Below are 13,471 nucleotides of genomic sequence, written 5' to 3'. Positions count from 1 at the left end.
TAGCTAGTTTTGCTTGTTTGATTTCTTTTTTGCATTGCCTATTGATATCTTTATACTCCTGCAATGCTATTTCTGTATTCTCAGCCTTTAAGATGTTAAACGCCCTTTGTTTTTGTTTTATTATACTTTGTACAGTCTTATTTATCCATAGTGGTTTCTTTTTATTCCTGGACATTTTATTACCAGAGGGTATAAGTTTTTTACAGGACTCTAGCAGTATATCCTTAAACTTACCCCATTTATGTTCGGTATCCCCAGTTACCATGACTCTGTCCCAATCTACACATTTAAGCTCTTCCCTTAATTTGTTGAAATCAGCTTTCCTAAAATTCCAGGTTTTAGCATTCCCCCTTTGAAATGTTCTATTGAATATTATGTCGAAGCTTACCATATTATGATCGCTGGTGCCCAAGTGCTCCCGGACCTGTAGATTTGAAATTGTATCCGGTCTATTTGACAGGACCAGATCTAGCAAATTATCTCCCCTGGTCGGTTCATCTACCATCTGAGAGAGGAAATGGTCCTGAATGGTAGATAAGAACTTACAGCTTTTAGCACAGCCAGAAGATTCTATGTCCCGCTGTATGTCTGGATAGTTGAAATCCCCCATAATAAGAACCCGATTATTATTATTAGCTGCCTTTTCAATTTGTTCCAGCATTTCACCCTCTATTTGTTCAGGTATGTTAGGAGGCTTATAGCAAACTCCAATTAGCATTTTTCCATTATTCCCCTCCCCATGTACATTTACCCATACTGACTCTACATTGTTGCTGTTCCCCTCAATGTCATCATACAACACAGGTTTTAGGTTAGATTTGATAAATATACACACCCCACCACCTTTTTGGCCTTTCCTGTCCTTCCTAAATGCACTATAACCCTGTATGTTTGTCACCCAGTCATGGCTTTCATCCAGCCAGGTTTCCGTAATGCCCACCACATCATAATCCATGGTTGACATAAGAGTCTCCAATTCATTCATTTTGTTTGCAAGACTTCTTGCATTTGCCAGTAGACATTTAATCCTATTAACACCTTTATTACTCCTAGCCTCCCTATGTTCCTTGTATGTCCCATCCCCCCCTAATCCTTCATTGACCCCTACCGTCTCCCTGTCTCTATCTGCTCTATCTATCCCCTTATTTGCTCCACTACCCTCCCTCCCCCCCGATCCTAGTTTAAAAGCTCCTCCATCCGTCTGACCATTTTCTCCCCCAGCACAGCTGCACCTTCCCCATTGAGGTGCAGCCCGTCCCTACCGTAGAGCCTGTAGCCGACTGAGAAGTCGGCCCAGTTCTCCATGAACCCGAACCCTTCCTTCCTGCACCAATTTCTAAGCCACATATTTATCTCCCTAAGCTCCCGCTGTCTTTCTAGTGACGCTCGTGGCACCGGTAGTATTTCTGAAAACACCACCTTGGAGGTCCTGGACTTCAGCTTCTCTCCTAGTTCCCTGTAATCATTTTTAAGGACCTTCCACCTGCCTCTAACTTTGTCATTAGTACCAATGTGCACCATGACCGCTGGGTTTTCCCCAGCCCCACCCAGCAATCTGTCTATCCGATCCACAATATGCCGAACCCGAGCACCCGGCAGACAACACACTGTTCGGCATTCACGGTCTCGGCGACAGATGACCCTGTCTGTCCGCCTAATTATAGAGTCCCCTACCACCAACATCTGTCTGGGCTTTTCTGCACTCCTATTTCCCTCCTTCCTACAGCAGTTGTTTTCCTGGTTGCTAGGAGCAACATCCTGCTGTAGTGACCCTAGTCCAGGCCCTTCATTCCTAATATCAGCCAAACAGGCATATTTACTAGGTTGTGCCAGGTCAGGAATAGGCTCCCTGACACTTTTCCCCCTACCTCTTCTTCTAACTGTTACCCAGCTACCTACCTCTGGGTCCTGATCTTCCCCAACTCCACCCTCCTCCATATCACTGGCCCCAGCCAGAGAAAGCTCAGTGAGCTCTAAACTCCTCTCCAGGTTTGCAATGCCCCTTAGTGTTGCAAGCTGCTTATTTAGATCAGTTACCTTGGCTTCCAAACACGCAACATGCTTGCATCGAGTGCAGACATATTCACCCTCGAACGGCTGCTCAAGGCATGCATACATCTGACAAGATACACACCTGGTAGCATTGTCCATGGAGCACCTATCAAATGGGGATCAACAGTAAAGTAGAAAAACAAAGAGAAAAAAACGAAAGAAACCCAATGGGAAACGTATAAGGATAAATTCAAACTATGTTCTTGTGTCAAACTATGTAATTGTGTTGAAACTATGCACTTATCTTAAATTCAGCACTTTACTGGAATTCAGCACCTCGCTCTCTCAGCCCCCTCGCTAGTACTGGCTGGTTTATATAGATGTACAATGAGTATCAGAAGCTGCTGGAAGCTTCTAGAAACAGGTGTGACTAATCCTACTAATTAAATCACAAGACTAACCTTTTTTTTTTTTTTTTTTTTTTTCCCTTTTCACAGAATCACAAACAGACACACAATCCCCTAATGAAATTCAACAATTACAGTTATCACCACTATGTAATTGTGTTGAAACTATGCACTTATCTTAAATTCAGCACTTTACTGGAATTCAGCACCTCGCTCGCTCAGCCCCCTCGCTAGTACTGGCTGGTTTATATAGATGTACAATGAGTATCAGAAGCTGCTGGAAGCTTCTAGAAACAGGTGTGACTAATCCTACTAATTAAATCACAAGACTAACCTTTTTTTTTTTTTTTTTTTTTCCCTTTTCACAGAATCACAAACAGACACACAATCCCCTAATGAAATTCAACAATTACAGTTATCACCACTATGTAATTGTGTTGAAACTATGCACTTATCTTAAATTCAGCACTTTACTGGAATTCAGCACCTCGCTCGCTCAGCCCCCTCGCTAGTACTGGCTGGTTTATATAGATGTACAATGAGTATCAGAAGCTGCTGGAAGCTTCTAGAAACAGGTGTGACTAATCCTACTAATTAAATCACAAGACTAACCTTTTTTTTTTTTTTTTTTTTTTTTTTTCCCTTTTCACAGAATCACAAACAGACACACAATCCCCTAATGAAATTCAACAATTACAGTTATCACCACTATGTAATTGTGTTGAAACTATGCACTTATCTTAAATTCAGCACTTTACTGGAATTCAGCACCTCGCTCGTAATTGACTTAAATAGTTAATTCACTTTACCAAGTAATTCATCAACAATTGTTTTGGTCAGTAGTTACAATGGAATTTGAAGTTCAATTATTTCTCAAACTTCATAAAATCTGTGAACGGAAAGTCAAGTTTTCCTGATATTTAAAAGAAATATGTCATAAATCGTACCATCAGGCCTTTTGCGCACGCTGCATTTTTTGGGTGCAGTTTTGGTTTAAAAACTGCATACATTTCCTTCCCCAGCAAAGTCTAGGAGATTTTTCTGTCTGCACGTTGCAGCTTTTTTTTGGCTGCGTCTTTGTGGTGCAGCATGTCAATTCTTTCTGCATTTTTGCCAGCGTTTTTGAGTCCTTCCAGTTAATAGATTTGACTTAAAAAAATGCACTGGGCAAAAACGCGGTAAAAAAAGTAGTAAAATGCGGCAAAAAAATACATGCCGAGGGTGTGTTTTTCTGGGACCAAAAAGGTGCATCTTTATGGTCACCACAAAGATGCAGCATGCGCACATAGCCTTAAGGCCACATCTCACTTAGCGACATCCCTAGCAACATCGCTGCTGAGTCAAGGTTTTTGTGACGCAACCGCGATCTTGCTAGCGATTTTGCCTGCATCTTCTCCAATTGGTTTTGGAGAATAACTTTTTTCTTTTCCAAGATCAATTCTATCTACAGAAACGGGTTACCGCCATGGGCTCTAATTTAGCACCACCCTATGCTAACATTTTTATGGAACATTTTGAGGAATCTTACGTTTACCAACATACCCTGTGGTTGGAACACTCTGTGAGTTGGAAAAGGTATATAGACGATATTTTCATGATTTGGCGTGGTGACCTTACCTCCTTTACTGCATTTCTACACTGACATGAATTCCTTTAAGCAAGGCCTCTCCTTTACTATACATCATGACGATCACAGAATAAATTTTCTTGATACCATGGTTACACTATCAGGGGGTTCCCTTAGCACTGACTTGTTTGTTAAACCAACCGATCGCAACAGCTTGTTACATTACACTAGTTGTCATCCCCGTCACACGAAACAAGGACTCCCCATTTCTCAACATAGACGGGTTGAGCGGATAGTGTCTGATCCAGTAAAACGGGGTATTAGAGCCTTAGAGATGAGTGAAACGTTCCTCCAAAGGGGATACCCAGTTGAGATTGCGGATAGGAAATCTTCCCATAGATGCACTAGTGATAGGATGGCTCCTCGCATCACATGCGTTAACACTTATCATCCTTTCTCTCCCTTGATTAGGGGTATTATATGTAAACATTGGCCACTCCTTGGTAAATCCTACCCCGATGTTAGAGAATTTGATTCACTTCCTTTGTTCTGCAACAAGAGACCCCGCAATCTCTGGGATAACTTTGTCAGGGCTGACCTTGGTTCCAATAAATCTATATTGAAACAAACCTTCCTTGGTACCCCCAGAAAGGGAAACTTTCCTTGCCACCACTGCGTACAGTGTAACAATCTCACCAAGGGGGACACCTTCACTCATCCACTGTCGGGCCGCATCTTTCCTATACGTGGATTCTTCACGTGTGAATCCTACTTCGTGGTTTATTTGATCAAATGCCCTTGCGGTCTCTGGTATGTTGGGGAGACTACCCAACATGTCCGAGACCGCATTAGTAAACACAAATCCACGATACGATGCAAACAAGTCCTTTTACCTATCCCATACCATTTCATCACTCATGGTCACACCATCGCTCAACTCAAGTACCAGGTGCTTGAACACGTCCCTCCTTCCAGAAGGGGCGGTAACCGTATACGTACTCTTAAGGAGAGAGAGTCTTTTTGGATTTTTACCCTGAACACTCTAGAACCCAAAGGTCTCAATAGGGAACATGATATGTGTTTATGATACTATGTATTCTGCAATTTTGTCCCCTCTGCTTATGATGGTTAGTTGAAACTCCCTCCGCATTTCTAGTGACACTTACACCCTCTATGGGGGCTTGCGATATTTAAGTGCATTTGATGGTAACTCATTATGTTCTTTGTATATTTGATTGTGAGATGTTAGTATAAGGACTATAAAACTCCAGTATAAGGACTGAATCATGATATGGTACTTTACATATAGAAACCTTGCCTCTAACCTTCTTTCTCTTTATTTATAGGCACCTTCTACTTGACCCCTCACCCATTGGCACCAGCATCGGTTATCCTCAGTATAATCACCACCTTCACCCATGTAAGAACTTCACCAGGCACCATTGATGCAGCAGTTACGTTTATCCCCTGACACTATTATCAGCCATACACTCTGACCTGTGCTCTGTGCCCGGCTCGTGCGTTGTGCAAATAGCCAGGCATGGTGCGCAATCCACAGGCCAGCTCACCCTCATCCCACACCCAGTATGCCTGCACATACGCCCCTTGCTCTCCGTCCGCCTTCCTGTCCTGCGGTTCGCCCCCTGCGCATGCGCGGTGCTGATGCCGGCACTGCGCATGCGCGGCGTGCGTTCCACGGGCAGCACAACCTGCCAGGAAGTAGTGTTGTGGACGCTTACCTCCTCTTGATATAAATAAGCCCCCACGACACAGCAGGTCGCACTTTCCCCAGGGGCCTATACCCTAGGCCACCACCACAAGGTATGTGTTATCTACTTTCCCTCCACCCCATGCCTGACAGGCTATCACTGATTGTGTCCTTTATCTCCCCCTAGAAGCTTTTCACCTTACTGCCTGACAGTTTACTTATTTTGTCCAGTGAATTTCTCCAGGTAGTGCTGCCTTAGTGTCATGTCACTGGGTCTTTCCCGTTCTCTGTATATGATTCTTGATTGAATGGCTTACACAAGGTTTCCTTATTTAGTCCCACAGGGACATATATCCCTCTGTTTATGGTAGCAGCTCCTTATGGCTTATCCTTGATTGCCACATAAAGGTAATATAGATTAAGGGCTCAGCGTATCCCTATACAAATGTACCTTATACTGGTGTTACTTACCTTTGTATGAATCTCCTTTCCTGTATATGTCACTTTCAGTATTTGCATATCTTGGAGGTAACTGAGAACCAGTCAGTGAGGGAATCTTATTGTTCTGCTATCAATTATTACACTGTATTCCAGGTAGTATGTCTATCTCGTATATTTGCTTGTATGTTACCCTCCCTGTCATGTCATTTGATGTACACCTGTGTGATATTTATACCCATGTTGATCTCCCCTTGGACACAACTACGATTATAGATTGCCTTCAACTCTGTTTTTCGGTTACCATAGACCAATACAAGAGGTATAGACCTGCACAAATGCTTCTCATATTGGTGTTACTTGTCCTTGTATGAATCTGCTTTCTTGTACATGTTACTTTCAGCATATGCATATCCTGGAGGTAACTGAGAACTATTCAGTGAGGGAATCCTATTATTTCCCTTTTTCTACTATCAATTATTACGCATTATTCCAGGTAGTATGCCTATCTCGTATGTTATATGTTCCTACACGCTACCTCTTTCATCATATGGTCCACTGTACTGTACACCTGAGTGATCTTTATATCCATGTCAATCCCCATCTAGAAACAACTATAACCATAGATTGCCACCAGCTTGGTTTTGCTCGCTACCATAGACCAGTGCAAGAGGTACAGACAATTTTATTCGTTTGCTCACTAGACGTCATATACGGAAAAGAGTGTGTTTTATTAGTTCTCTAGTTTTATGATGTGTCACATATCATTTATTCCCTTTTCTAGACATAGGATCGTAACCTCCTGATCTCTCATACCTAATGGTGATGACCATTTTCTATTGAACGTACACTCTCCCATTATGATATAGGTGGGTTTATGCTTGCTGTACTCATATTATTAACATCATGCATTTTCCAGCCTAAGGCTATGTGCGCACTTACCGGATTTTGCCGCGGATTTTTCGCGGATTTGCTGCATGTTTTGCTGCAGAAAATGTTCATAACATCTCTGCAGTGAATCACCAGCAAATCCTATGGAAAAAAAAAATCCTGTGCGCACTGGGCGGAATTTGACAGCTGCATGTTTTGCTGCGGGAATCCCGCAGCAAAAACAAGTGCATGTCACTTCTTTTCCGCACATCGCTGCGGGATTTCCCTTCATTGACTCAATGTTAATCATGAAATCCCGCAGGGAATAACGCAGGCAGCAAATTCTGTGCGGTTCACTGCATTTTCCTGCGTTATTCCCTTCGGTATTTCGCGGTTTACCTCCGGTAATGTACATCGCTTGTCTGCGGTTTTGCAGGGAAGTGATGTCATTACAGGAAGAGGAAGCAAAGCAGAGTAAACACAAACACATCACACTCACACACAGACATCACAGACACAGACACAGACACATAGAACACACATAGAAAGAAAACGGAAATATAGAAAACAAAGAACGTGGGCTCCGCTGCATATTTACCTTCCAGCCGAGGTAAGCACACAGCGGCGGCCCGGTATTCTCAGGCTGGGGAGGGAGAGGGGCAGGGTTAATGTCCCCCGCCTCACTCCCCCTCTCGCAGCCGAGAATATCAGCCGCAGCTGCCCCGGCACTGTCGCATGCAATATGCGGCACTACCAGCGTGTCCTCGGCTCTTCTTGCCACCGTGTAGCAGTGGTGGCAAGGTAATACAAGGGGTTAATGTTGGTGGGGGACCACCGCCATTAACCCCAGGCTTGATCATGGCAGCGTCTATGTGACAGCTGACATGATCAACCCGTAAGTAAAGTGAATAAAACACACAGAAAAATCCTTTATTTTAAATAAAACAAACAAGCCTCGTTCACCATTTTATTAACCCCTCCCAAACAAAGCTCCGGCGTAATCCACACAGCTCCGGCATAATCCACAGCTCCGGCTCCTGCGTCCTGCACTGCTGACATCCAGCCGCGACTGTCACAGACACAGGCTGAATGCAGCAGACAGCAGAGGTAATTACCGGTCATTTCCCACGGCCGGTAATGTGAACTCACTGCCGACCGTGGGAAATGCAGCGATCTGTCCTCTATCTGTCCCTCTATCTATCTGTCCTCTATCTATCTGTCTGTCTATCTATCTATCCCTCTATCTATTCTTCTGTCTATCTACTATCTCAGAATTAAATGACTTTTTTTTTTTTTTTTTTTTTTCTTCAATGTGCTTTATTGCATTGAATGCAATAAAGCACATCCCAACCCGCACGCGGCAATACCGCGAATAATACCGCGGTAAAACCGCGGCAAACTGCGGCAAACCGCATGCGGTTTTCAGGTGCGGTTTCCCCGCGTTTTTTTACCGCGGGTGCGGTAATCTTTGAGAGGATGCGGAATTTTCACAAGAAAATTCCATTTCCCAGTGCGCACAGAGCCTAATAGGTCATGCATACGTTGTAACGCTTCTTTCATATATCACCAGGAATCATGTGCTACATAAGATGATTTGTTTGTTCATGGCATCAGCCATTTTATGATGCTTACTATGAAGGAATTCTTTTGTATATGTTTTGTAATATCATGTATTGATGTATTTTCTATGATTTTCTTTGGTAGATAATCCAATCCTTGATAGCGACTAAGACGGTCGAAACGTTGGATGAATTAGTCTTGTTTTTTGCACTAATAAAATTGATTCTGCATTCAAGAAAAATTTTTTTTCATGTCCTCATTCTTCTTAGTGTGCCAGAACTATTACTTTTTGATTGACATGCAGCAACGACCTGGCCCCTGCTGTGAGGTCGCCGGTCATTGCTGAATGTCCTGGACTATTTTTTGGTTCTTGCTCTCCCACTGTGAAGCACACAACGCTGTGTGTGACAGCGAGAGAGCAAAAATCTGAATGTTCAGGGAGAAGGAGCCGGCTTCTGCGGACGCTGGTAACCAAGGTAAATATCGGGTAACCAAGCAAAGCGCTCTGCTTGGTTACCCGATATTTACCTTTGTTACCAGCGTCCGCAGCTTTTAGAAGCCAGCTCCCTGCTCCCTGCACATGTAGCCAAGGTACACATCGGGTAACTATAAGCAAAGCGCTTTGCTTAGTAACCCGATCTGTACCATGGTTAAGAAGCACAGCGTCATTACACGGGTTGCTGGTGGCTGGTGGCTGATCTCTGATCGCTGTGGAGATCTGCCTGTTTAACAGCTCACCAGCGGCCATGTAGCGATGCTCCAGCAATTCCTGCCAGGTCTGATCACTGGTGGGATCGCTGGAACGTCGCTTAGTGTGACGGTACCTTTAGTGAGAAATTCATTGCAAGCCTAAATGCTTTAAGGCTTGAAGAGCTCCTCCACCTCTACGATCTTTATTTTTTTTTTCTATTACACAACATTAATCGCAACTCTTCATCGTGACACTGATGCCGAACAGTGTAAGAAAAAAAGAGCCTGATTCAACATTACTGGGTTTTTTTAAGACACTTTTCCTTATTTTCTGTTATTTTTGTGGATGTTTTTTTGCATTGAGATTATTCAAAATGGTGCGTGTGCTTAATGAATTTTGCCCAAAATCCAAAACGTTTCTTTTCCTGCCCTCTACTTGCTTTGCTACTTCTAGCAGAAAAGTCACACTTCAAATATGATGCACAAAATGCACTAAAATAACCTAAAATCACAGTACCGGAGTATATTTGCGCCAAATTTTGCAACTTTTAAGAAATTGAACCTAGAAAAGTCACATTGATGTTAAAAATCAGAAAACTAACTTTAAAAATGGCACAAATCATATTATGAATGGGTTGCAAATCAAAAAGTCACTACGGTAATTGGACTGACTGGATATTTCTTAGGCTGCATCCCAAATTGTCAGGTACATTAGAAAAGACCATCTAGGTGTTGCATGATTGCCTCTGCAACTTACACTTCTTTTGTCAGGTTAAGAGAAAGCATTAAACAGCCCTTCAAAACTTTAGGCACAATTCATCATTGCATTGTTACATTTTTCCCAGAATACATACAAAAATCTGACAAAAATGCAATGATAAATTGCTCCCAAAGTACAGTTTATGAAAAACCAATACTAGACCAAGAAAATCATGAATGAGTGGCTCCACTCATAAATAATCACAAACCCTACAAAGAATTACAAGTGGAGGAGCCAAATGACTAAAAATCTATCTTTATTAGAACAATCCATATAAAAACACACATACAGTCATATGAAAAAGTTTGGGCACCCCTATTAATGTTAACCTTTTTTCTTTATAACAATTTGGGTTTTTGCAACAGCTATTTCAGTTTCATATATCTAATAACTGATGGACTGAGTAATATTTCTGGATTGAAATGAGGTTTATTGCACTAACAGAAAATGTGCAATCTGCATTTAAACAAAATTTGACTGGTGCAAAAGTATGGGCACCTCAACATAAAAGTGACATTAATATTTTGTAGATCCTCCTTTTGCAAAAATAACATTCTCCAGTCGCTTCCTGTAGCTTTTAATGAGTTCCTGGATGAAGGTATATTTAACCATTCCTATTTACAAAACAATTCCAGTTCAGTTAAGTTTGATGGTCGCCGAGCATGGACAGCACGCTTCAAATCATCCCACAGATTTTCAATGATATTCAGGTCTGGGGACTGGGATGGCCATACCAGAACATTGTAATTGTTCCTCTGCATGATTGCCTGAGTAGATTTGGAGCGGTGTTTTGCATCATTGTCTTGCTGAAATATCCATCCCCTGCGTAACTTCAACTTCGTCACTGATTCTTGCACATTATTGTCAAGAATCTGCTGATACGGAGTTGAATCCATGCGACCCTCAACTTTAACAAGATTCCCAGTGCCGGTATTGGCCACACAGCCCCAAAGCATGATGGAACCTCCACCAAATTTTACTGTGGGTAGTAAGTGCTTTTCTTGGAATGCCGTGTTTTTTTGCCTCCATTCATAACGCCTTTTTGTATGACCGAACAACTCAATCTTTGTTTCATCAGTCCACAGCACCTTCTTCCAAAATGTAACTGGCTTGTCCAAATGTGCTTTGCATGCCTCAGGCGACTCTGTTTGTGGCATGCTTGCAGAAAATGCTTCTTTCGCATCACTCTCAAATACAGCTTCTCCTTGTGCAACGTGCGCTGTATTGTTGACCGATGCACAGTGACATAATCTGCAGCAAGATGATGCTGCAGGTCTTTGGAGGTGGTCTGTGGATTGTCCTTGACTGTTCTCATCATTCTTCTTCTCTGCCTTTCTGATATTTTTCTTGGCCTGCCACTTCTGGGCTTACAAGAACTGTACCTGTGTTCTCCCATTTCCTTACTATGTTCCTCACAGTGGAAACTGACAGTTTATATCTCTGAGATTCATTTTTTTTGTATCCTTCCCCTGAACAACTATGTTGAATAATCTTTGTTTTCAGATCATTTGAGAGTTGTTTTGAGGAGCCCATGATGCCACGCTTCATAGGAGAACAACTTGCAAGTGGCCACCTTAAATACGTTTTCTCATGATTGGATACACCTGCCTATGAAGTTCAAAGCTCAGTGAGGTTACAAAACCAATTTAGTGCTTTAGTAAGTCAGTAAAAAGTAGTTAGGAGTGTTCAAATCAAGAAATTGATAAGGGTGCCCATACTTTTGCACCAGTCAAATTTTGTTTAAATGCGGATTGCACATTTTCTGTTAGTACAATAAACCTCATTTCAATCTAGAAATATTACTCAGTCCATCAGTTATTAGATATATGAAACTGAAATAGCTGTTGCAAAAACCCAAATTGTTCTAAAGACAAAAGGTTAACATTAATAGGGGTGCCCAAACTTTTTCATATGACTGTATATAAAAGCATAAGGTCACTAGCAGACAGCCTCAGGTGATCAAAAAGAGTTATCTATAAGCATAATGCAGAAATATGGTATGTGTGAAAAAGATTACTTTTCAAAGAGCCTGAGAAAAGAAAGGGCTGAAGAGAGACTTCATGTAAAAGGATAAATAATTCGAGCAAAACAATGATGATGACTGCTCAGGAAAACAGACACACATATGCTGTGTAAGATGATGATAAATGCGTGTCCATAAAAAGGACATAACATGAAGTAACCCTTAAAAGCAAGGATAGCAGTCCACTATAGCAAGATATGGCTAGAGTTCCAATAATAGCAATGGGAAAGATGGAATAAAAAACAAGGATAGATAAACTGCCCCAACCGGAGCTAATATAATGAAGACCCATTCAAAGGCAGACAAAAAAAGCCAAGTTTTCTGCAGAAATGCAAAGAGGGAAAAGCACCCAGATGAGAGAATCAAATAAGAATCCCCATCATATCTACATAGTGGTAATCCTCCCAAAGATGAAAAGGAGCCATGAGGGAGGAATCAGGCATGCAATATGAAAAAAGAGGACACAATACCAGGATAAAAGGACAACCTGAGGGTAAAGGAAGTACCCCTACGCGCGTTTCGCGTTTGCTATTTCCAGGGGGTGTTGTGGTAGCGTATACCTAGGGTTTTTATACCCCTACTCACCAGTGGCCATGTTATTAGTGGGGCTCCCATCTCCCAGCCTCACTTCCGCGTTCGTCGGGCTCGGCGTCTGACGTCACCACAGTCTGCCCATGTCAGACACGTCATGACATGGGAGGAGAGCGGCAAAGCCTAAAGACGCGTAATCAGGACGACCAAGGGGTGGGCGGGAAGAGGGAGCGCACAACAGGACGCTGGGAGATGAAAAGGCACCATAATATGGGATCCATAGAAAACAGCAGCAATGTGAAACTGGCACACAGCCAAGCAACGTCCATATCATATGAACGTAATAAAGTGCAAAAGTGAATGAGGTGAAAATATGCAATACGTTCACTCAAGAAAGAGTATATAATGTTAAAATTTTTTATTTTTTTTTGCGGAGTATATTTGCGCTAAATTTTGCAACTTTTAAGAAATTGAACCTAGAAAAGTCACATGATGTTAAAAATCAGAAAACTAACTTTAAAAATGGCACAAATCATATTATGAATGGGTTGCAAATCAAAAAGTCACTACGGTAATTGGACTGACTGGATATTTCTTAGGCTGCATCCCAAATTGTCATGTACATTAGAAAAGACCATCTAGGTGTTGCATGATTGCCTCTGCAACTTACACTTCTTTTGTCAAGTTAAGAGAAAGCATTAAACAGCCCTTCAAAACTTTAGGCACAATTCATCATTGCATTGTTACATTTTTCCCAGAATACATACAAAAATCTGACAAAAATGTAATGATAAATTGCTCCCAGAGTACAGTTTAGAAGGGTTTGGCCGCAGTTCCACTTGTGCATAGCTTCTGATGTGAGAGCATCGGAAGTGATATGATAATGACCCTCTACTGCGAGCGTCAGCTGAGGATCATGCGACTA

This window comes from Anomaloglossus baeobatrachus, chromosome 1, assembly GCF_048569485.1.
Source record: "Anomaloglossus baeobatrachus isolate aAnoBae1 chromosome 1, aAnoBae1.hap1, whole genome shotgun sequence".
Classification (NCBI taxonomy): Eukaryota; Metazoa; Chordata; class Amphibia; order Anura; family Aromobatidae; genus Anomaloglossus; species Anomaloglossus baeobatrachus.
The sequence above is the reverse complement of the archived record's forward strand: the minus strand, read 5'-3'. Positions refer to the sequence as shown.